General features: G+C 38.9%; 1 protein-coding gene across 1 annotated transcript in view; it reads right to left on the reverse strand.

The window, feature by feature from the left end:
* The window catches only part of IL1RAPL1 (interleukin 1 receptor accessory protein like 1), a 1,270,353-nt gene extending 1,268,130 nt beyond the window's left edge, over positions 1-2,223 (reverse strand). The window contains exon 1 of the mRNA XM_007518830.3: positions 1,334-2,223. The gene's annotated coding sequence lies outside the window, so the exon portion shown is untranslated. The remainder of the gene's footprint in view (positions 1-1,333) is intronic.
* Positions 2,224-26,988: the final 24,765 nt, after the last annotated feature.

Raw genomic sequence — 26,988 nt, forward strand, 5'->3', positions numbered from 1 at the left:
GATCTGCTGTCCCTCAGAAACTCAATATGAGCAAACTCACTAAATTCATCACAGATATTAGGTTTACAGGACCCTTGGAGCTAACCTATCTGCCCTTCTCCATTAGGCTTCAAAAGTTAACAGGATGATGGAGCCTCTCTGTACAATCCTTTGATCTCACTATCTTTGACTGAAGCTTGCTGATGTAATGAAGTTACATAATCACCACTTATGCACGACTTCTATCCATCTTCCTACATATCCACATATCTTCTCCCCACCCCTTCAGATCAATCTACCAGGTAAGATTTATAACACATGTAAATGCTCCATTCTATCATCATAGGTACTGAATATGGGACTTAAGCATTGCAGTGCAGTGCACTGAACCACGTCATCATCACTGATTTTTTTTATCCCAATTTCCAGGCAAAATAATTCTTAAGCATTCTTCATGCTCTAGTCTCTTAACTTTTTACCAGAAGGGTAAAATAGATGTAGCTGATAGGACATATCTTCAAGTTAGGGTCAAGGAAGTGTGTAATTGCCTGCATTTCCAAAGCTGGCTGCATTGCAATAAAAGAATGGTCTCTGCTTCCAGACCTTCGACTCCCCTGCACGTGGGTCGGTCACAGTTTTAGCTATTTAGGGTTTGGGGTGAAAGCATATTACTGGACAATTGAACTTAAGAATCAAGGCATTATGGTGATATTTAAAATAACACTGCTCAAGTCTCTATTTTGGCTATCATTTCCAGCTTTTTCTCTTTCCCCTTCACTCTGAACGATAATCCAGTGTAATAATAAAAAAAAGTAGCCCAAGGTACTTAATAATCTCCAGTAATCACAACCTACAGAACAATTAAGGATTACTACCTTAAAGTTTAAGAACTTGACAAGTGGGATGTCCCTGGTCTCATTGCGGCTATAAAATGCAGCAGAATACTGCACTGAGTTAAAAACATAATTCTTTTAACGAAGAAAGAGTAGCTCATTTCATTTTAAATAGGGTTCTCAGTGTTTCACTGCTGCTACCCCTTCCAGAACACAGGAGCCACAAATATTGCGTCCAAACAAAAGAGTCTACCCAGTATTAATTCAAGACACTCTTTCATATCAGAAATAATTGGGATGGGGGAGTGATGATTTGATTTATTTTCAGTCACACTGGGAACACACACACACATATGCACACACACCAATACACCCAACTGCAGTTATTCCATTCACTGCCAATAACGGCCACATCACAGCCATCAATGCGATGCAGCAATCATCCAAGTCACCCATTCCCATTACAAACGCCCAAGTTTGCTCTCGCCACTGAAGGGTTTGTATATATAAAATGACCTTACCCACAATAATCTTCCAAATTATTCTCCTCTGGATATCAGTCGGTACGGTAATTGCTGGTCATCACAATGCGTATTCAGAAAAATCCACGTTTTACTCCTGTATTCTTTTTCTTGTTTCTGCTAGCAATTAATATCATGAACAAGATACCCATTCACAAATGCCAACTTCACCGTAAAAGCAGATAATTCCATACAGCTCTTCTCTACAAGACTGCCTCCAGTTAGTTCTCAAAGTGCCCGATTGTTTGGTGAAGATACAATCCAGGTGCAGAGCAGGGGGAGAAAGAAGACTGGGGGGGGGGGAAGGCAGATAGAAAAGGAGAGACCCAAAGAGGAGAGAGGAGGAAAAAAAGGGAAGATTTTTTTTTTTTAATTAAAGGAAAGAAAAAGGGTGGTAAGTGAGGAAGTCTGTGAGCTCTATGATAAGAATCGGAGTCTTCCTTGCGAATCTTCTATGTGCATGTAGCCTTTCAGATCCTCTTGTTCCCCAAGTAAAATTTCCAGATCCGGGATGCAGCCATAAGAAACAATCCTATGTATATTTCACAAGTATCCCGCAATAACAGATCCGAAGGGGTTTTCCTTGTACAGTACTGCTATGTGAAAGCACACAACCCCTGCTGTTTGGGAAGATGTCTCCTGGGTCCTAACTCTCTTCAGCAACCCCCAAAAATGATCTTTCAAAAGAGTAGGGGGGGAAAGCAGCTTTGTGTTTGTCTTGAATGATGCTAATCCTGAATGAAAACGACAAGCAAAACACGAATAGCACGAGGTCTTGATTAATAGCCACAATCCACTCAAAATATCCCAGGGACGAGGGAGCAAAAGCAAGAAAGAGAAACTGCAATGCATAAATGATTCCAGTGTTTCTACAAGATCGGCTCATTTGATTGAATGCATTCTCCGGTTTGCTGCAAGTCATAAAGAGGATAGTGTTACTGCCACCCAATGGATATTTTAGTACTAGCCAATCTATAGAACGCAACCGCTTTGAGAGTTTTAGTTTTCAAGACTGAAGAGAAAGGAGGGTAGCCTGGGAATCTTTTGGAAAAGACCCTGAGAGGCCTCTAATAACAGGAATCTGCTCTTCCAGGCAAAAGAGGACTGGTAAATTTGGAGGCTTACTAGGTCTTGCTTTAGTCGCCATAGAATTGATTCCATTTCACTAGGAAGCACGAAGGTACCGAGAGCGATTCCTAAACTGACACACTCATAATAACCTTTTCATCTCTTTTCTTTAGAGCAGATTTGTTATTAAGCGCAATCTCTCCCTCACTTGCTCTCTTGCCATTCTCAGCATCACTTTAAGAGGGATTCTAAAAGCTAGCAGAGGGTGGGGGGAGGTGGTGCGCTTCAGAACCCTGGGCGGCAGGTGATAATTGTTTCTAAAGGGCAGTTTTGCAAAGTGCTTCAGTTAGTATTGGTATGTAAACTGTGAGCCCTTCAGGCGGTAAGCCTCCATGCAGCCACTCTCTCAGTTTGGGGAGGAGCAAAAAAATCTTCCATAAGAGAGTAGTGCTTGAGAGATAGTTGGTGGCAGTGGTGGGAGACTCCCAGGAAGCTTTGGGGTGGGGGAAGTGAAGCGGGGCTCTGAGCTGAGGAGTCGGAAAGGGATCCACTGCCCTGGCCCTGTGTGATACAGTTAGCTGCAGGATTCAGAGATGGAGTTATGACGGGGGAAAAAAGAGACAAAGTAGGTATTGGTCAAATACACTAGTATACTTCCTCAGTTTAAGATCCTTGCACATTATACTACTTTATCATAGTATAACACTCACTTGTGAGTCTGTAGTTTTCAAACTTAAATGTACATATCATCTCCTGTGTACCTTGTTAAAATTCTGATTCAGTAAATCTGGGATGAAACCTCAGAGTCCTGCTTTTGAAGTAAATTGGTCTATAGACCCTAATAATGCTATTGGCCTATGGACTGCACTTGGAGTAGTAAGACTCTAGGGAAGTGTGAATAGTTACAGGACAATCCGTGTCAGTGTCAGGCTCTTATATCAAGGTGGGCAGGGCAATTTAAAAGACTGAAACATTTTTCCAGCCCTCACTCTTTAGTCTCTCCCATACACTCCTGTAGCCCCCATTCTAGAAAATCATAACACTACTAAGTGTTCCACTCATTTTTGTGGTGTAAGGCTTCACAGAATAAACAAAAATTATTAGGAAAAACAGTCTTGTGTTTAAGGCAGCTACATCTTCTTTTAATCTAGGGTAGGGTGAAACACAAGTAAGAGAAACACTGGCCATTACTCAGGGTAAAACCACTGAAGAGACTGAATGAAGGTAGACTGGAGGAGGTAAATATATATTAAGGAGTACTATATTGAGCTTTCCAATGCAAGCAGAGGCAAGATCTGGTTAATGTGGAGGCAGAACTTCAGAATGTAATGTTGGCTGATTGACCTTTCCTGTACCAGTCTCTCTTCTCCCTGCTCCTTACCCCTATACTCAGAACCCCAGTAAATTGAGGACCAGAAATGGAAGGGAAATGACATTCTTCTCTACTAGGAGGTGATTCAAACCTTCTATCATAACCTTTCGCTTACCGATTTAAGTTAAGAAAGAGACCTCAAGTAGACTGAAGCAAATGTAATTGCTTCAAACTATGTTTAGAAGTCAAAGTCCTGGGTTATAAGTTCCTACATTTGATTGGATTTGAGTCTAATTTCTACTCCTAAATGGCTGATCACTCGAATGCCTATTTGCCTTCGTTTCCTTTTCTGTAAAATGACAGGTTGACATGAAACCAATGCCAAGGTCCACTCCAGCTCCCTATAGTGAAGGCACGAATCTGTTTGTGAGACTTCTGACACCAGTTTGTTACTCCTTGCAGATTACAATTTAATATTATCTTGATCTGGCCCATAGAGAGAATCTAAAAGCTTCAAAGAGTGTGTTAAAGACACAGGTGAACACCTGACTATTTCAGGACTACTGCAAGAGATGCTTCAAGATGACTTTTCTTCAGATCCAGGAAAGGAAGTGTTTGTTTGAATCTGAGGTGAAGCATTGTCTATTCCTGTATCTTACAGAGCCAACTGTGGGCCTCGATGTTTGTTGCCATGGGATCCTCTTTGTGCGAACTGTCTTGAACTGTGTGGGAACATTTTCCTCTTGCTTCCCTTCAGTTCTCTTCCTAACTCTTGTGAAGATATGTGTCAGAACAAAATGCAACTGCATTATTGCCAATAAGACTACGGCTGCTGCAAGGTGCATCTAATTAAGAATTTTAATTACTTCATCAAATTCTCATTTGCAGATGTTTGGAGCATTAAACAATGCATTGCTATTTTATTTTAGAATCTGAACCAAACTGACCTTCTTCGAAGAGTGAGATAAGAAATGATACAACTCAATGATGTCTGTAAAAAGGAGGTAGGGGACTTGACATGGAAATACATTTGTTGGTACTTTGAGAATAAGTAACATTACATTCAGGATGAAAAATACTGTGCATATCCATAAATGCATTCTTTTCACTAAATAAAAGGCAAGTCAATCTCAAAATATTATAAAAATTTATAGTTTATGATTCATGCAGAATTTTTTGCATATCATACAGTTCTCAAATGTTCTATTATTTTGCTTTTCCAGTAGTGGGATGGTTAACAGTAAGTTTTGTGCTGCAGCATGGGGATTGTAGGCTGTATTCCAAAGCATTATGGGGTTTGTAGTAGAAACTGGCTGCAGAGCAATTCCATGCTTCTAGTTTTTCTCAACTGAAGGAACTGCTGTTTTATGTTTTAATAATAAAAATAAGTGTCATTATATTTTAAATTCTTCTTCTTCTTCTAGTCTTTGCCCTTCTTCCGTAGCCAGTCAACAGCGTCAGGTTGAGCCTGATGTAAAGTTTCGAGACCTCCTTTGAATCTGGAGAGGTGGCAGTCGTTGACTATGTGGGTCATAGTCTGTCTGTAGCCGCAGGGGCAGTTCGGGTCATCTCTGGCTCCCCAGCGATGGAACATAGCGGCGCACCGGCCATGGCCTGTTTATGAAATCATTTTAATGAAACGAAGTTAGTATAACTGAGAGTATGAAATTAGAGTTTACTTACACTCATAGTCTGGCTGAGGAGATGTGTAACACAATAGTATCTGTCTATCTATTTATTTATTCATTCATTTATTATTTATTTATTTATTTCGCCTCCAGGGTTACCACTGGGCCTAGTTGCCTAAACTATGAATCCACTGTTCCTGGAGTCCATTTTTTTCTTTTTGTTTTTTCTTTTCTTTTTGTTTTATTTTATTTTTTGGATAGGACAGAGAGAAATAGAGAGGAGAGAGGAAAATATAGAGGGAGAGAAAAAGATAGACATGTGCAGACCTGAAGCAACCTCCCTGCAGGTGGGGAGCCTGGGGCTCAAACCTGGATCAATGTGTGGGTCTTTACACTTAACCTAGTGCATTACCACTTGGCCCCCTAGCATTTACTTTGTAAGCTGTAAATTGCCTGAGAGAACTGTTTATTTTTTTTAATTTTTATTTGTTTATTTTTATATTTCAGAATTACATGTCGATAGGGGTTTGAATCCACACCATTCCCACCACCAGGGTTCTGAATCTTCACTCTCCCCACTGCAATCCACCACAGTTCCCCTAAGGTTGTAAACATGGGCCAACCATCTTCTCTACAACTATCTGTCCACATTTTTACATAGTTACCTCTTCCTTTTCTGATTCAATTCTCTCTTCACCTCTAAGCCACTCATAACATTATAGCTACCTCCATATGTCCCTCTCCTTTTCCTTCTCTCTCTCTCTCTCTATCTCTCTCTCTCTCCTTATGGAGCTGGAATGCAGAGCCCTCTTATCTTCATCCTATCACTTCTCCCCCGCTGGGAGTATGGATCAAGGTTGTTTATGGGGAGCAGAAGGTAGGAGTTCTGGCTTCTGTAGCTGCTTCTCCGCTAAGCATGGGTGCTGACAGGTCAATCCATACCCCAAGCCTGGCGAACTATTTCTTTACATTGCTATGATTTAGCTAAGGTTTCAAAAATAATTTTCATTATTTGAGTAGCGAAAGAGAGCAAATGTTATATTTTATACTTAAAGAGAATTATAAACATGGAGAATGAACTGAAATTCTTTTTAGTCTGCCTTTTAACTATTGCTAGTGTTCATTTAATGTTGCACATTTTGCATCATTTCTCTGGCAAAGTGAACAAGATTTATATTTAATCTATTCTTTTATATATTGTGTTATATAGCAATACTCTGAATATTCAAAATAACTCCTCTTTTAATGATATTCTTTTTTATTCCCTTTTGTTGCCTTTGTAGTTTTATTATTGTAGTTACTATTGTTGTTGTTATTGATGTTGTTATTATTGTATAGGATAGAGAGAAATCTAGAGAGGAGGGGAAGACAGAGAGGGGAGAGAAAGAGAGACACCTACAGACCTGCTTCACTGCTTGTGAAGTGACTCCCCTGCAGGTGGGGAGCTGGGGGCTCAAACCAGGATCCTTACACTGGTCCTTGTGCTTTATGCCACCTGTGCTTAACCTGCTGTGTTATCACCTGACTCCTTTTTAATGATATTCTTAAGTCTAAAATCCCTGGAAAATATGTCTAGGATGGGATATTTCATTCTAAAATTAATTAATTATGGAAGTATATAAATTAAGGACTTATAATTCAACTCATCTTTTATATGCAGATGATTATGTGTAGGTAAATACATAATTTATAGAGGTTTTGATTTAACTCTGTTGGCAATTTATTTCAAAGTTCATTAAACATTTTCTGTATGATATAAATTCAAAGTCTAGTTCCCCAGCAATGCTCTATGAAATCAACCCCCCCCTTTTTTAAATAAAAGCTAAAATACATCTCTGTAAAGACTCTCCCATCTATGAACCACCTCATTATCATTCAAAGTCACTTAGAAAGTATTTTATACTTAAGGTTGTTTTATTTTCCTTGCCTTAAAGAGGACTCCATCCAGAAAAAGACAGCACTAAAGCAAACTATTATTATAGACATGAATAAATGCAAAATCAAGCAACCTTTATTTTCAGACCTTTTGCCAGCAGCATTCATTTGAACCCACCACCACATATTCTCAAATGATGTACAAAGACTTGAGTATCTCAGCAAAATTCCACCATAAAGTTCAGAAATAATAAAGAATGCTACAAAAAAGCAAACAGCAACAGGAAAGAAAAATGCCAGGCCTGCTTTTCTTTCAGATTTCCAAGTTTTGAATCATAAAAGTATACAAATATGTATCTTCCTGAATGCAGTTCACATTATTGTTCATACTGTGAATATTTCTTTTATGGTCATAAAAATAAAAGCAATGCCCCAAATGAAACACTATGTATATAAGCGATACAAATGCATCCCCGGTGGAAAGCCGGCTGGCTGCTGGTGGGAGGGTATATTTATACAATGCCTTTCATTTGGAAGGTTCCCAAAATGATTTGCAAACTGTATATAGAGGAATTGCTCACCATGGAAATTCACCCACTTCCAAGAGAGAATGCAGAAGTCATTCCGTGCTGACAACTAGTTTAAATAAAACCAGAGAACAAGATTTCAGGTGGGCAAAATTGTAATTGGTTTAGGAAGTACGCACTGAAAACCCACTATATACCAGGCATGGTTCAAGATCCTGAAGATATCACTGTGGATATATCTATTCAAGTTTTCTCTTCTTCTAAAGCTTAGTTTTATTGAAATCTGACCAGAACTCTGACTTGAAATTCCTATTTCCTGGTGAATTTCTGACATTTGCATAAGAGTTTACTTAAGCAGGCCACTTTTTGTTTGTATTTATATCAGGCTTGACCTAGGGCAATATATTCTATTTTAGGTTGACCACATAGAAAAATTAGCTTCAAATATTCTGGCTGAAGCAGATAAAAAGACACTAATACTTCCTGCCATCAAAGATTTGGATTGGAAGAGGACAATATTAAAGGTCTTCTAGGTTTGTGGAATTAAATGAAATGGTGTTGCTCTATCTAGGTGGAAGAGCTCTTCCACTGAAATGATCCAGGTTTCTTCATGGTAATTAAGGCATAGAAAATAGTTTAGTGAAGGAAGGGAGCCATAGGAGCTAATGTTTCAGAGCAGAAAACGCACAATCAAATGCCAGTGTCTCCTAAATTCACTAGATTTATAATATTTTTCAGATATAAATGGAACAGAAGAAAAATCCAAATTAGGCATCCTCAGAGTTCAGCCCAGACCCACAAGGTCCTAACTCTGCACTCTTAAGTCATTCCTTTCGCTGTACTTCACAGCGGATGACCAGGACCTGGGGCCTAATTAACTCTTATACTTGAGATTTACAGGTGCCACTAAACTTGCCTGGAAGTGTCTGGAATATACATGCCCCTTTACCTTAGCCAATGACTGACATAGAAATATGAAACCCTGGGTGGGAGTGGGTGGGAGGGATGGGTCACAGTCTTTTGGTGGTGGGAATGGTGTTTATGTACACTCCTAGTAAAATGTAGTCATATAAATCACTAGTTAATTAATATGAAAGGGGGAAAATTAATTGTATGTCTCGAAGTTTTTCAAAACACAAACTGAATCTTTTCAATATATAGGCTGTGTAATTGATATGCAGACTCTCTCAAAAGCCTAGACCAAGTAGATCAGAAGCAACCAATAGCACAGCTATATACAAGATACTGGGTATTGTACAGCAAACCCTAACAAAAGGACTTTTCAAAGTTAACCCAATTACCAAATAATGGGATAACATTAACTATCAATTGTCTTTTTGAACCCTAAGACAGCAGGAACCTCACATCTCCACTATAGAGCCTCTACTTCCCCCAGTCCTGGAACCATTGGATAGGACCCACTTTCCCGTATGCCTCTCCCAATCCATATCAAATAATATTGCATCTGCCGATCACAACCTAACCAACACAATGATTGCCACCTCAACATGCTTCACTTCAGACTGTGTCCAGAGACTACACGTGTGGAATGACAACCCTTCAACTTCATTACTCGGGTGAGACCTTTCCTTTCATAGTATACTGTCTCAGGTGGTTCACTTTCTAACAAAGTCCCAAAACCTAGATATACACCAGGTTCTGTGAGAGAGAGCATATGTTCACACGTATCCATAAATTACTGCAAAATATATACCTGAAAGCAGAAGTACACTAGAGTTTGCAGTGAGTATCCCCCTAACACTTCCTCTCCACTATTCCAACCTTTGGGTCCATGATTGCTTAACAATTTGTTTGGCTTCGTATGTTAACTCTCTTTTCAGTCACCAGGTTCCACATGTCATCAGGATGCCGGCCAGGCGTCCCTAGACTGAAGACCCCACCAATGTGTCCTGGAGCTCTGCTTCCCCAGAGACCCACTCTACTAGGGAAAGAGAGAGGCAGACTGGGAGTATGGACCAACCAGTCAATGCCCATGTTCAGCAGGGAAGCAATTACAGAAGCCAGACCTTCTACCTTCTGCAACCCACAATGACCCTGGGTCCATGCTCCCAGAGGGATAGAGAATGGGAAAGCTATCAGGAGAGGGGGTGGGATATGGAGATTGGGTGGTGGGAATTGTGTGGAACTGTACCCCTCCTACCCTATGGTTTTGTTAATTAATCCTTTCTTAAATAAAAAATAAAAAAAAGAAATATGATACCCTAACTTAAAATTTTTTTATTATCTTTATTTATTGGATAGAGACAGCCAGAAACCAGAGGGAAGAGGGTGATAGAGAGGGAGAGAAACACCTGCAGCCCTGCTTCACCACTCATGAAGCTCTCCCCCTGCAGGTGGGGACCAGGGGCTCGAACCCTGGTCCTTGTGCATTGTAATACGTGCACTCAACCAGGTGCATCACCACCCAGCCCCTGAAACCCTAACTTTTCTTATTATAGTTTAGAAAGACTCTGAAGCAGAATTAGCCCTCTGAGAATCCCTATAGTAGAAAGTTGAACTTGAATTTGGTATCTGGAAACATAAGACAGAGAGTAACAAGACAAAATCATAGAAGCTTCATCTCTAGTTTTAAAATAGTTTATATAACTGGAAGCAGGATTTGTTTATGTATATATTCATCTATCACTTAGCCATAGCATAGTATGTTGCTAAATAGTAATAGGTATTGGGGTTCAGATGATGAGTAAGGCACAGTCTCTGTCCTTACGGAGCATAAGTCTATAGTAGAGAGAAACATAGAAATGCGTGTGATATTTTGTGATGAATATTGTAAAAGAGATTTGAATTCAGCTTAAAAGAATTTAGGAATGCTGAACAGAGAAGGTGCTATTTCAGTGACCTTCAATGATGATCATAGTAAAAGCACAAAATGAGTGAAGACCAAAATGAGTGAAATACAAGCAGACCAATTTCTTTCTATCTATGAGGAAATGTCATGGGTTCTTGTAGTAGAAATCAAAAGTGGTAAAATCATAGAATTGGATTTTGAGGGGGGCTCTAGAGATAAAGTTGAATAATTTTAGGCAGAGGAAATTGAGTTTCATTCGTCCAAATGACATATTTATTTAAGCTCACAAAACTAGGAAGTGGTAGTTCTTTTCTGGCATGACTCAACCATATTGCCTATCAGCCTTTTCTTCAGAAAAATTAATTGAGGACATAATAGACATATTGGATATAATAAGACCTGGTTTGAATCCTGATCTATCATTCACTATATGGCCTTGAGGAAATTATATGCTTTCTCTAAGTCTTAATGACCTCTTCTTAAAAATGAAGTTAATAGAATAATCTTTTCCTGGGGACATTGTACTTAGTAGTACCATGTGCACCTAGCAGAGTGTCTGGGACATATTATATGTTTGAGAGAAACATTCTTTTTAAAAATTTTTAGTTTCTGGGGGCCAGTCAATAGCACACAGGGTAAAGCGCACATAGTGCAAAGCACAGGGACCAGAGCAAGGATGCCAATTCAAACCCCTGGCTCCCTACCTGCAGGAGGGTTGCTTTGCAAGCAGTAGAGCAGGTGTGCAGGTATTTTTCTCTCCTCCTCTCTGTCTTCCCTTCCTCTCAGTTTCTCTCTGTCCTATCCAACAGCAACAACAGCAGCAACAACATCAACAATAACAATGGAAAAATAACATGGCCCCCAGGAGTAATGGGTTTGTAGTGAAGGCACCAAGCCCCAGCAACAACCCTGGAGACAAATAAAAAAAGAAAAAAGCAGTTTCTTATTTTTTGTTTCATGAATATGTATATATATATATATATATTTAAAGCTTTATTTATTTATTTTACCTTTTGTTGCTCTTGTTGTTCAACATTGTTGTTGTTATTGATGTCATTGTTGTTGGATAGGACGGAGAGAAATGGAGAGAGGAGGGGAAGACAGAGGGGGAGAGAAAGACAGACACCTGCAGACCTGCTTCACCACTTGTGAAGTGACTCCCCTGCAGGTGGGGAGCCGGGGCTCAAACCAGATCCTTATGCTGGTCCTTGTGCTTTGTGCCACGTGCGCTTAACCTGCAGCGCCACCGCCCGACTCCCATGAATATATATTTTTTCCTTTACTCGGGGAATCAATGGTTTACAGTCAGTAGTAAAATATAGTAGTTTGTACATGTGTTAACATTTCTTAATTTTCCACATAACTCTCTAACTCCCCCCCCCACCTAGGTCCTCCTCTGCCATCACGTTCCAGTATATAAATACAATTAACTGTTTATCCCCTCAATCTGATCCAAAGCCTATATTCACGTTTAGCACAGGGGCCTGTGTAACCTCTGAGTCCCTATCAGTTTGGACTTGCAGTCCATGATCATAGCTGGGAACATTCTAGGCTGCACTCATTTTAGGACCAGTCTTCAAGTGGTAGAATAAGATGACCCAGTCTCTCTTCAGTCCCTGTCATTGCTACCTTATAGTGAGGGTAAGGTTCTTGAGAGCCCCACAAGAGGTCTTAGGATGACATTCCTGATGAAGTCACCAGTAATGATGATAGAGAGATATCTGTTAGAGGTCTTGCCCCTATTGTCTATGTGGGAATTCAAGGATTCCTTGACTAGGGCCCCAGACAATGTAGTGGCCTGGTATTGAACAAAAAAGCCATCACTAAATGAGCCAGTCTCTTGCCCTTATCCAGATTTTGTAGTCCCTTCTTTATCTGATGAACTTATACTTTCTCCCAGGTGAGTGCCATTTGTTGTAGCAAATCTGGTATTAGGTTTATGGGGTCTGGCCTCAAGTTAGGAAGGAAATAGACTTAGGGTTTTCGGGTGGTCTAAGTTAACCTTAAGTCTTACTGAATTTACTTGTTTGATTATTCAATAAAAGTTGTCATAGTGACAAAATTGACCTTTATTGATACATATATATTTTTTGCCAGTATATCTCTAGGCCAATTGTATACAGTGTTTCTTCTAAAGATTATCAAGGGGTGACAACAAGAAGAAGAAGAAATGTTGTGAGAAGAGATTTGGAGATGTATCTTAATTTCTTTTGTGTAGTTAGTTGAGTAGATACAGTGTTTCAGGGAAGTGAAGTAGAGGAAGTATGAGAGGATTGCTATCACTTTCTGCTTTCTTAATCAGAGAGTGTTACAGTAGTGTAAATTGAGACAATATTTTTTAAATTTTATTTGTGTAAGCATTATCCCCCCAAATGGTTTGGAGAAAAAGATAACATCATCATCATCATAATAGCTGAATAAGAGGATGTTAGAGAACATTGGCAATTTTTGTCTAATCCTGACGTTGCTTACATGAATGTATTCTGTGAAAATTAATCGAGTTATATGCACATAGTGTGTGCACTTTTGTATATATCTCATATTTCAGTAGACCTTAAAAAGTAGTTTGTTGGGGGTCAGGTGGTAGGTAGCACAGCAGGTTAATAGCACGTGGCGCAAAGCACAAGGACCTGTGTAAGGATCCCGGTTCGAGCCCCCTGATTCCCCACCTGCAGGGGAGTCGCTTCACAGGTGGTGAAGCAAGTCTGCAGGTATCTGTCTTTCTCTCCTTCTCTCTGTCTTCCCCTCCTCCTCTCTCCATTTCTCTCTGTCCTATACAACAACAATAACTACAACAATAAAAAATAGTAACCACAACAAGGGCAACAAAAGGGAATAAAAAATAAGTAGTTTGTTCTGAAACCATGAGAAAAATAACTAACTTCCATATCAATGATACACTATTACAAACAAGTGACAAGCAATAATCAATAAAAATTAATAAATGGTTGCAGATAATTGTGAAAGTCAAATATTTTATATTAAAATATGGGAGTCATTCTATAAATGAATATTGTAAGGTAGGCTTTATTTTTAAAATATTTTCAGGAAATAAATAGGGCTCTCTTTTTGAAACAATAATTTAGTACAATTTAGCATAGACTAGGAACTAGGTAATTAAGATAATCATGTCTTTGATTTTTTAGTATCAGTCAAAGCTTTATTCAGTTATATTTTTATATTTATTTATTTATTCCTTTTTGTTGCCCTTGTTTTATTGTTGTAGTTATTGTTGTTATTGATGTTGTTGTTGTTGAATAAGACAGACAGAAATGGAGAGAGGAGGGAAAGACAGAGAGAGGGAAAGATAGACACCTGCAGACCTGCTTCACCACATGTGAAGCGACTCCCATGCAGGTGGGGAGCCAGGGGATAGAACTGGGATCCTTATGCCCTCCTTGTGCTGGTCCTTGTGCTTTGCACCACCTGCGTTTAACCTGCTAAGCTACCACCCGACTCCCTATTCAATTCTTTTTGCAATGACAATAGCTAGCATTTCTTCATTAATTATGATTGCCAGCCACCTTTCTACGCATTTTATATACTTGAATTCACTTAATCCCCAGAAGAAATCGGCACTATTTTAATCGCCAGTTTACAGATTTAGAAATTGAGCAACAGAGTCTATTAGTAGGTTGCCCAATACCTCACAGTATCAAAGTTGAAGTTGTACCTTCTCTTAATCACTGCCCTTATCTTATTCTCTTACATTTGACTATTTTCTCTCTATTGCATTAGCTAAAAAACATCACTTTTAGTTTTGTTTATTGTTGTCTTTATCAGCTTAATATTTCTAATATGAACATCTATAAACTAAAGAATTACTATGAGTTCAGCAAAGATGTGAAGTCCATTATTTTCTTCAACATTGTATAGTATTCTTGGTTCCATGATCACTCTACTCTGCTTGGTTGATGTCCTTCCTATAGGAAACCAAAATGGAGTATGTCTCTGTTAAAAAAAAATGATGGTTTTTGTCAGTGTTTCCTTTTTATAAATAAAAATTATAAAAAATATATACCTTTCAAGAAAAGTGCAAATATTTCAATGAAGAATATGTTGAAATTATGTAAATGCCAGTTTCTGGTACTTCAGGTCTTACATATTGTAAATATAAGTATATAGATATTATATTTCATTTTGAGAATAAAACAACTCTTTATGTAAATCATGCAAGAAGTCATAGAACTGTTTTGGATGATGTTTAATAACTTGATATGCATGCTCATTTTGTGTGAGTATATGCCTTCTGTGTGTATGTATATAGCATATTTTTAGTAACACTTAGAAGGATATTATATATACTAGAATGAGATGATAGTATCACTGGTACTAGATGCTAGGGGGTAATTGTAGTATGACATAATATAAATAATAACTTAAAATTATATTAAATATCATTATTATAAAATTATCTGGTGACAAAGGTAATGCTATGTGCTTACCAGATATTTAGATGCCCTTCTTAAGCACTCAAAACTACTATTTTCTTTTCTTTTTTAAAAATTTTTTATTTAAGAAAGGAGACATTAACAAAACCATAGGATACGACGGGTACAACTCCACACAATTCCCACCACCCAATCTCTATATCCCATCCCCTCCACAATAGCTTTCCCATTCTCTATCCCTCTGGGAGTATGGACCCAGGGTCATTGTGGGTTGTAGAAGGTGGAAGGTCTGGTTTCTATAATTGCTTCCTCACTGAACATAGGTTCCATGGCTGCCAGCTCTTAGCAACATCGCCCCGCCAGATATTCGTCGGGATGCGGCATCATCTAAGTTCATTTCCCATGTCTACGCTCGACCGGACCTGCCAATACACGCGGATATCTTTGCCCACCCTGTCTAACGCTTGACGTCTAGTCACCCAATCTGGTCCCCTATGCCTACACTGAACTTCTCTGTTCCAGTCTCTTGGAAACAGAGTTGGCAGTCAGCTGAGGTAAAGAACACCTCATCACAGACCCCTGCAAGCGTCAACCCAGCTTTGACCTAGCACGTTATGATTGGGCCCTCCTCAATCGCTATCGAACAGGCCATGGCCGGTGCGCCGCTATGTTCCATCGCTGGGGAGCCAGAGACGACCCGAACTGCCCCTGCGGCTACAGACAGACTATGACCCACATAGTCAACGACTGCCACCTCTCCAGATTCAAAGGAGGTCTCGAAACTTTACATCAGGCTCAACCTGACGCTGTTGACTGGCTATGGAAGAAGGGCAAATGCTAGAAGAAGAACTGAACATAGGCATTGACTGGTCGGTCCATACTCCCAGTCTGCCTCTCTCTTTCCCTAGTAGGGTGGGTCTCTGGGGAAGCGGAGCTCCAGGACACATTGGTGGGGTCTTCAGTCCAGGGAAGCCTGGCCGGCATCTTGATGGCATCTGGAACCTGGTGGCTGAAAAGAGAGTTAACATAAAAAGCCAAACAAATTGTAGAGCAATCATGGACCTAAAGGTTGGAATAGTGGAGAGGAAGTGTTGGGGGGGTTACTCATTGCAAACTCTAGTGTGATGCCTCCATTTCTGTTTCTTTTCCTCAAGACGGTTTTGGCAATTCTAGGTGTTTTCTGGTTCCAGATAAATGATTGTAGTTTCTCTTAAAGAAGCTTGGTGGAACTTTGATGGGTATTGCATTAAATTTGTATATGGCTCTGGGTAGAATATTCATTTTGGTGATATTTATTCTTCCAATCCATGAGCATGGGATGTCTTTCCATTTCTTGGTATCAGTTTCTATTTACTTGAATAGCGACTCAGTTTTCAGTATACAAGTCTTTCACTTCTTTGGTCAGCTTTATTCCTAGGTATCTTATTGATTTTGCTGCAACAGTGAAAAGGAGTGATTTCTGGATGTCTTCTTCAGATTTAGTGTTTGCATAAAGAAATGCCACTGATTTTTGTACATTGATTTTGTAGCCTGACACCTTACTATATTGCCTAATAACTTCCAGTAGTTTTCTACTTGATTCTTTAGGTTTTTCTATGTATACTATCATATCATCCGCAAATAGTGAGAGCTTGACTTCTAGATGCTATAGGGGGTAACTGTAGTATGACATAATATAAATAATAACTTAAAATTATATTAAATATCATTATTATAAAATTACCTGGTGACAAAGGCAATGCTATGTCCTTACCAGATGTTTAGATGTCCTTCTTAAGCACTCAAAACTACTATTTTCTTTTCTTTCTTCTTTTTTTTTTGCCTCCAGGATTATTGCTGGGGCTCAATGCCTGCACTACAAATCCACTGCTTCTAGTGGCAGCCATATTTTTTCCATTGTTGTTGTTGCTGCTGCTGTTGTTAGATAGGACAGAGAGAAATTGAGGGAGGAAGGGAAGACAGAGTGGAGGAGAGAAAGATAGAAATCTGCAGAACTGCTTCAACACTTCTGAAGCGACCCCTCTGTAGGTGGAGAGTAGGGACTCGAACTGGGATCCTTGCACTTTGTACTATGTGCGTTTAACTTGATGCACTACTGTGCGACCCCCAGAACTACTATTTTCCTAATCCTTTCTCATGTAGTTACAACTGCAGTGGATCCACATGCTTTACTCATTTCCAGACTTGGTCTCTAAAATCTTCAGAGATATCTCTCCCTCTCTCTTGCCTTTTTTTTTTTTTTTGCCTCCAGGGTTATTGATGGGGCTCAGTGCCTGCACCATGAATCCACTGCTCCTGGAGGCCATTTTCCCCCTTTTGTTGCCCTTGTTGTAGCCTTGTTGTGGTTATTAATGTTACTGTTGATGTCCTTCGTTGTTGGATAGGACAGAGAGAAATGGAGAGAGGAGGGGAAGACAGAAAGAAGGAGAGAAAGACAGACACCTGTAGACCTTCTTCACCACCTGTGAAACGACTCCCCTGAAGGTGGGGAACCAGGGGCTGGAACCAGGATCCTTATGCTGGTACTCGTGCTTTGTACCATGTGCGCTTAACCCGCTGCGCTACCATCCAACCCCCCACCCCGACTTTTCTGTTTGCTTTATTCATATGTATGATTTGAAAGAAAGTGCTTCAAGATGCTGGAATTATATCATAGAAAAATCCTGGCTCCCTAGTCATTGCTAAGGAAGGATCCTAGCAATTATCCTCTTGGATAATTGCTCAACTGGAAGCATCATCCTTAGACTTTGTAGGTAAAATCAAACTTGCATTTTTTTTGTCCAGAAAAAAAAAGATTTCCCATTTTTTAAATTTTTTCCACTTTTTCATTTTTTAAAAATCTCAGGTAAAAAAAACTGTATTCCCCCACACCTATGGACATCTAATCTTTGACAAAGGGGCTCAGACTATTACATGGGGAAAGCAGAGTCTCTTCAACAAATGGTGTTGGAAACAATGGGTTGAAACATACAGAAGAATGAAACTGAACCACTGTATTTCACCAAATACAAAAGTAAATTCCAAGTGGATCAAGGACTTGGATGTTAGACCACAAACTATCAGATACGTAGAGGAAAATATTGGTAGAACTCTTTTCCGCATAAACTTTAAAGACATCTTCAATGAAACGAATCCAATTACAAAGAAGACTAAGGCAAGTATAAACCTATGGGACTACATCAAATTAAAAAGCTTCTGCACAGCAAAAGAAACCACTACCCAAATCAAGAGACCCCTCACAGAATGGGAGAAGATCTTTACATGCCATACATCAGACAAGAGTTTAATAACCAACATATATAAAGAGCTCGCCAAACTCAACAACAAGAAAACAAATAACCCCATCCAAAAATGGGGGGAGGACATGGACAGAATATTCACCACAGAAGAGATCCAGAAGGCCGATAAACACATGAAAAAATGCTCCAAGTCTCTGATTGACAGAGAAATGCAAATAAAGACAACAACGAGATACCACTTCACTCCTATGAGAATGTCATACATCAGAAAAGGTAACAGCAGCAAATGCTGGAGAGGGTGTGGGGTCAAAGGAACCCTCCTACACTGCTGGTGGGAATGTAAATTGGTCCAACCTCTGTGGAGAACAGTCTGGAACTCTCCGAAGGCTAGAAATAGACCTACCCTATGATCCTGCAATTCCTCTCCTGGGGATATATCCTAAAGAATCCAACATATCCATCCAAAAAGATCTGTGTACACATATGTTCTTGGCAGCACAATTTGTAATAACCAAAACCTGGAAGCAACCCAGGTGTCCAACAACAGATGAGTGGCTGAGCAAGTTGTGGTATATATACACAATGGAATACTACTCAGCTATAAAAAATGGTGACTTCACCGTTTTCAGCCGATCTTGGATGGACCTTTAAAAAATCATGTTGAGTGAAATAAGTCAGAAACAGAAGGATGAATATGGGATGATCTCTCAGGTCGAAGTTGAAAAACAAGATCAGAAAGAAAACACAGGTAGAACCTGAACTGGAATTGGCATATCGCACCAAAGTAAAAGACTGGGGTGGGTGGGTGGGGAGAATACAGGTCCAAGAAGGATTCAGAGGACCTAGTGGGGGTTGTATTGTTATATGGGAAACTGGAGAATATTATATATTTTCAAACTATTGTACTTACTGTTGAATGTAAAACATTAATTCCCCAATAAAAAAATAAATTAAAAAATTTAAAAAAACTGTATTGCTTTTGATTTGCCATCAATATTCACTTTTGTTGGCTCAGTAATATTCATGTACCTGTCTAGTTAATTTTTTTCATGAGGTTATAGATGTTTGAAAAAGTACAATTAAATCAAAAACACTTTATCAGAAAAAAGCAAGTGTCTTGATAATAACCTCCATCAAACTTATGCTATGATACTGCTGTTGCTCTATCTGCCCATCTCCCCATTAGTCAAAGAACCATCCTCCTGAATTCCAGAGGAATTGTCCATTAAAAACATATTTATATATTTAATGATTATGGGAGAGAAATAAAGGAAGGAAGACCATTATAGTGCTCAGTTGTGGGATAAAGTGGGGACCAGGGGGTCAAAACTGTGATCTCGAGCCTCACATGTAAGTCCTGTGCCCAGACAGGCTGAGATAGCTCTCTAACTCATGGCTTCTTTCTTTAGTATGCTTCATTGTATTTGTAAGTTCTGGTTCTGGATAAAAGGCAGTGCACACATTTTTCTTTCTCTTACACTGAATGCAACCGTATAAACTGGAAAGAATGCAAGGAGTAATTTTTGAACCCCCTGAAAAGGAAATACTAGTTGGAAGATTAGGAATGGGTTCCAGCATTTACAATACGACTGGATTTATATTGAGTTGACCATTTTCCCTTGTTGATCGCTCTCAATTTGAAATTGACACACAAAACAAATGAACAACAACAACAAAAAAAACAATGAAAGGAGCTCAAACAAAGGTAGTCCAAGGAAAAACCCTCTACCTCTGGCTCAGGATTGGATACAGGAATTCATAGTGCTCAAAAAGAGTGCTCAGAGAGTTTTATTCTTCATTCTTTTGTTCCCTACTTCCAAGTATTTGTCTTTTTTTCCCCTGACATTCTTTTTTAGGTAGAGAGACAGAAAGGCAGAGAGAGTGAGACCACAGCACTGAAGCCAGGCTTAAAACAGGGTCTTAGCATAACAAAGTAGTGTACTATCCAAGTGTATAGTTTCACCGGTCCTATCATTCTATTTTAATTTTTCACAATTATTCAGATATAATTAATATGTAATTTACCTAAACTTAAAGTGTACAATGCTATTTTGAGACATTTATATATTGCAGAATGAATGTCACCATATGCTACCTAATACTTGTATTCTATCACATAATTACAAATTATTTTTTGTGGTAAAAGCTTTTAATATCTACTCTTTTAACAGCTATCATTAGCTGTAATCATAACTGGTACATTCAATCCCCAGAATGTTTTGTTTTATCACTAGACGTTTGTACCCATTGAGCAGCACCTCCTATTCCTCTACTCTCCAGTCCCTGGTGCTCACTACTCTATTTGTGTTTCTCTTGAGTTTGACTTTTTCAGATTCTACACTGTTTGGGAGTGACTCAATTTTTCTTATAAGCAAATCCATCATAAGCCTGCGACTTATGGTAACCATATTCTAGGAATAAAGTCAACATGAATTACAGTTATTAATGAAACACCCGTATATTTGTAAAGCCACAAGCACCAACATTAATCTTGATATAACAATGGAGCATGTGACAGGTCTTTCAGTGCCAATATTATCACACAAACCTTTTTGTTAGTTAAATATTAAATAAATATATTCGTTCAGTGCTATGAAACAGGCCCACTATAAGGTGAGTATATGTGGATCTTCTCTCTAACATAAGAAGACCTGTCTACTACCTCTAGTACCAAGACCCTCATATATAAGTTATTAACAGTTAGTCTATTTAAGTATTTAGTAATATTTAGTCTATTTAAGTAATGGCTTTACATTTATTTATTATTTAAAGATTTATTTTCTTTGTGTGCGAATGAAAAGCTAGAGACCAGAGCACCATTTTGGCAAATGTGGTGCTTGGAATTGAATTTGAGACTTCACAAATGCAAGTCCTGCCCTCTTACCTGTTCAACCCCTCCCTGGCCCTGCTTTAGTTTTATGCATGTGCCTGCATCTTTGTGCTGACTTAAAATTACCTTCTCAGTTTGGGGGAACATTATTGTTGCATAGTTGAACACATCTTTAAGTGATATATGGAAATTGTCCTTTGTCTTACTTATTTTACTTAGTATACTATCTTCAAGGTTCATCCAAACTATCACTAACATAACAGCAGAATTTCCTTCTTTCTCGTGATTAAATAATATTCCATTAAATATACACACCATGTATCCTTTATATTTTTATCCATTTATGGATACTTCCAACAAAGTAGTACTTGAATGAATGTGGCTGTACAGTTATCAATTTTGAGATTCTGTTTTCTGTTACCTAGCACCTTTTACTGTCTTTGAATTTATTCTGTTGTATTATAACATCTTGAGATACATAGCTAAGTCATTGACTTTGAAGCTTTCATTCACTGTGAATGTCCCCCAAAGATCTTCTAGCATATCTTATAGTTACTGATATCTAGCTTTTTCTTTATCATTTTATTTTAAAAAATCATTGGAATTGAGAATGTTACTGGGTAGGTCAATTTTTCGTATCATGTGTGCTATTGAGGTTAGAATTCTGACACCACTCGGGAGATGTTCCGGCAGTGGAAGAAGCTCTGGTGCTATGGTGCCTTCATTTCCTGCTTTCTCTCTGTGTGTCATTATCTAAATGCAAAATTGGTCTAACACAGTGAAATGGTGCATGCACCTTGCTCTGAAAAAAATTACATTGTGATTTCTTTAGTTTAAGAGCTGTTTAGGTGCATGCATATAAGTTTTCATATGTTCAGAGATAGTCTTATTTTTAAAATTATATAGCAGTTGTATTATGGTTAGATATTTTATATTATGGTTAGATATTTTTAATCTGAGTTTTTAGGATTTCTTCATTAGTTGGTAGTTACCAACTTTTTATAGATACTCCTTATCTATATTTTCAATTGGATACAAAAACTTTATAGACTAAATTAATCTATTTTGTTAATCATTTTAGTTGTCTCTTCTATGTTATTGCTGAGTTTTATTATGTAATCTATGAATAAACAAGAAAAATATTTTGAAATTTACCATAGTGATTGGTTTATTAATATTATACTACCAGTTTTTGCTGCTTACATTTCAAATCTTTTTACTGGTGTATATATATTTCAAATTGTCATTCTTTCTAAATGGCTACAGCCTTTTTATATTGTCATGACTTTCTCCACAGCTAAATTTTTTGTTTTAAAGTCCATTTTCATTTAATGTAATACAACTATGTGTGTTGTTTAAGGTTTTTCTGAGAAGCCTGTTTTTTCCTGATTGTGTTCTTTTCAACTTTTCCATGTCCTTACATAAACCCTTTAAATCTCTTCTTACTTACTACTACTACTTCTTCTTCATCTTTATTTTCTTCTTTTAATTACCACCAGATTTGTCACTGGTACTTAGTGCCTACATGTTGAATCCGCCACTCCTGGAGGCCCTTTCTTTCTTTCTTTCTTTCTTTCTTTCTTTCTTTCTTTCTTTCTTTCTTTCTTTCCTCTCCTTTTTAATAGAGACAGAGAGAAATTAAGATGGAAATAAGAGATATAGAGGGAGAGAGAAAGAGAGACACCTGCAGCATTGTTTCACCCCTTATGAAGCTTCCTACTGCAAGTGGGGATCAGGGACTTAAACATGGTCCTTGTGCATAGTATGTGCATACTCTACCAGGTAAGCTAACACCTGGGCCCTCTTTTTCTCCCTTTAAATTTCAATGTGGACTTTTATCCAGTTTATTAATCTGCACTGAATTGGTAGTTTTCATCTATTTATATTTGTCATAATTATTGATACATTCATTATTGTTGCTACTATGTGATTTTCTTATATTAGCATGTCCATATTTCATTTCTCTGTCTGTCTCTCCCTCCTTTCTGTCTCTCTCTGTCTCTCTTTTTGCCTCCAGGATTATCTCTGGGTCTCTGTGCCTGCACTATGAATCTACTGCTCCTGGTGGCTATTTTTTCCATTTTATTGGATAGGAGAGAGAGAAGTTGAGAGGGAAGGGGAAGATAGAAAGAGAGAGAGAAAGATAGATACCTGCAGATCTACTTCACCACTCCTGAAGCAACCCCCCTGCAGGTGGGGAACTAGGGGTTCAAACTGAGATCCTTGTGTGGGTCCTTGCACTTCGAACTACATGCACTTAACCCGGGGCGCCACTGTCCAGCCCTGCATACCCATATTTTCTACATTTCTTTTTACTCTTATCTTTTTTTTCCACCAGGGTTATTGCTGGGACTTGGTTCTGGCTTCTGGTGGCCACTCCCCCACCCATTTGAATTGACAGGAAAGAGAGAAATTGAGAGGGTAGGGGAGATAAAGAGGGAGAGAGAAAGATAAACACCTGCAGACCTCTTTTACTGCTGTGAAGCGTCCCCCCTGCATGTAGGGAGCAGGGCGCTCAAGCTCTGGTCCTTGAGAATGGTGATAAGGTGCACCAGTGCCTGGTCCCCTCTTCTTAATTGATGTTATGCTTCATCATGAATAAAACAAGGACTCTGTCATCACTGGATCATCCCTGCATCCAACACCCATGATGTTGATGAAACTTATATCCTATCTTTTACCCTAAATATGGTTCAAGCTACTGCAGTTTCCAATAGAGGGAATGGGGGCATAATACTCAGGTGGTGGGAACAGTGTGGAATTGTACCATGTTATCTTGGAATTTTGTAAATCAATATTAAATCACTAATAAAAAGAATAAGAATATATATATATATATATGTTCAGGAACTTATTAGAATTTCAGAATTGTGGGCTTCATTGTAGATGCACTGCATGTCAGAACCCACATGTAAATAAGAGCTCGAGGAATTCATATGTATGAATTTTAAAAATCTCTAAACAAGATTATATGTAATGGGTTATTATGGATATATTTTCCCCTTTTTTCTTTGGTCTATCTTTATTGGGGAATTAAAAATACTCTCACCCCCAACTTAGGTCATTTTCTACTATCATGAGCTAGGACCCCAGAGCCTTCCAACACCCTCCTTTTCCTTCTTCCTTCCCCAGAATTCTTTGCTTTGGTGCAGTACACCAAACCCAGTCCAACACTTGCTTTGGGTTTTCCCTTTCTGTCCTTCTTAAGTTCCATGTATAAGTCAGATCATCCTGTATTTATTCTTCTCATTTTGGCTTACCTCAGGTCATCTATATATAATTTATTCCCTTTTGTTGCCCTTGTTGTTTTATTGTTGTAGTTATTTTTTTTAAGATTTTATTTATTTATGAGAAAGATAGGAGGAGAGAGAAAATAACAGACATCATTCTGGCACATGTGCTGCCAGGGATTGAACTCAGGACCTCATGCTTGAGAGTCCAAAGCTTTACCACTGTGCAACCTCCTGGACCACTGTTGTAGTTACTGATATCGTCATTATTGAGTAGGACAGAGGTAGAAACGGAGAGAGAAGGGGAAGAGAGAGAGTGGGAGAGAAAGATAGACACCTGCAGACCTGTTTCACCACTTGTGAAATGACTCTCCTGCAGGTGGGGAGCTGGGGACTCGAACCAGGATCCATACACTGGTCCTTGTGTTTTGTACCACCTGTGCTTAACCCGCTCCTCGACACACTCAATATATTTTTTAAAATCAACCATTGCCAAGGTATTTGTTTGATAACTATTACCATATATATAGAAGTGTTTAAATGTGCCTTTTTGTAACAAAACTTTTGAAATATCATACGCCTGTAAATATTTTTATTATGTCCTCTTATTTAGATTACATTTCCTTGTATATAAAATACTATGCCCCAAATTATTTTACTTCAGTTTTTTGAAAATACCCATTTACATCTAGTGCTGTTTAAAACTCTGACATATGCATTTCTTTTTTTTAAATTTTATTATTTAAGAAAGGATTAATTAACAAAACCATAGGGTAGGAGGGGTACAACTCCACACAATCCCCACCACCCAATCTCCATATCCCACCCTCTCCCCCGATACCTTTCACATTCTCTATCCCTCTGGGAGCATGGACACAGGGTCATTGAGGGTTGCAGAAGGTAGAATGTCTGGCTTCTGTAATTGCTTCCCCGCTGAACATGGGCGTTCACTGGTTGGTCCATGCTCCCAGTCTGCCTCTCTCTTTCCCTAGTAGGGTGTGTCTCTGTGGAAGCTGAGCGCCAGGACACATTGGTGGGGTCTTCAATCCAGGGAAGCCTGGCTAGCATCCTGATGGCATCTGGAACCTGGTGATTGAAAAGAGAGTTAACATACAAAACCAAACAAATTGTGGAGCAATCATGGACCCAAAGCTTGGAATAGTGGAGAGGAAGTGTTAGGAAGGTACTCACTGCAAACTCTAGTGTACTTCTGCTTTGAGGTATATATATTTTGCAGTAGTTTATGGATACGTGTGAACATAAGCTCTCTCTCACAGAAACTGGTGTATGTCTAGGTTTGGGACTTTATTTGAAAGTGAACCACCTGAGATGAAACTAGAGTGTACTATAAAAGGAAAGGTCTCACCCGAGTAATGAAGCTGTAGGGTTGTCATTCACACGTGAAGTCTCTGGACACAGTCTGAAGTGAAGCATGTTGAGGTGGCCATCGTTGTGTTGGTTAGGTTGTGGTCGGCGGATGCAATATTATTTGATATGGATTGGGAGAGGCATACGGGAAAGTGGGTCCTATCCAAGGGTTCCAGGACTGGGAGAAGTAGGGGCTCTATAGTGGAGATGTGAGGTTCCTGCTGTCTTAGGGTTCAAAAAGACAATCGATAGTTAATGTTATCATCAAATTATTTGGTAATTGGGTTAACTTTGAAAAGTCCTTTTGTTATGGTTTGCTGTACAGTACCCAGTATCTTGTATATAGCTGTTCTATTGGATGCTTCTAATCTACTTGGTCTAGGCTTTTGAGAGAGTCCGCATATCAAATACACAGCCTATATATTAAAAAGATTCAGTTTGTGTTTTGAGAAACTTTGAGACATACAATTGATTTTGCCCCTCTCATATTAATTAACTAGTGATTTATATGTCTACATTTTGCTAGGAGTGTACATAAACACCATTCCCACCACCAAAAGACTGTGACCCAACCCTCTCACCCAATCCCACCCCCCACTGGCCCAAGAAGCTGCATGTCTACCCCTCACCACAGGGCTTTTACTTTGGTGCCCTACTTACAATTTGGTCAGGTCCTGCTTTTAGTTTCCCTTTCAGATCTTCTTAGTCAACTTCTGTTGATGAGTGGGATCATCCCATACTCATCTTTATCTTTCTGACTTAGCTCACTTAACATAATTCCTTCTAGCTCTGTCCAAGATGGGTCAGAGAAGGTGGGTTCATTGATCTTGATAGCTGCATAGTATTCCATTGTGTATATATACCAAGCTTTCTCAGCCACTCATCTGTCGTTGGGCACCGGGGTTGCTTCCAGGTTTTAGCTATTATGAATTGTGCTGCTATGAACATAGGAGCACACCTCTTTTTGGTTGGGTTTTATAGAGTCCCTGGGGTATAACCCCAGGAGAGGAATTACTGGATCATATGGAAGGTCCATGTCTAGCCTTCTGAGAGTTTTCCAGACTGCTCTCCACAGAGGCTGTACCAATTTACATTCCCACCAGCAATGTAAAAGGGTTCCTCTGTCCCCACATCCTCTCCAGCATTTGTTGCTGCTGTCCTTTTTGATGTATGCCGTTCTTACAGGAGTGAGGTGGTATCTTAGTGTTGTCTTAATCTGCATTTCTCTGACAATCAGTGACCTAGAGCAGTTTTTCATATTTTTGTTAGCCTTTTGGATCTCCTCTGTAGTGAATGTTTTGTTCATATCCCCTGCCCATTTTTGGATGGGGTCATTGCTTTTTTGGTGCTAAGTTTGCTGAGCTCTTTATATATTTTG

This window comes from Erinaceus europaeus, chromosome X (genome assembly GCF_950295315.1).
Source record: "Erinaceus europaeus chromosome X, mEriEur2.1, whole genome shotgun sequence".
NCBI lineage: Eukaryota > Metazoa > Chordata > Mammalia > Eulipotyphla > Erinaceidae > Erinaceus > Erinaceus europaeus.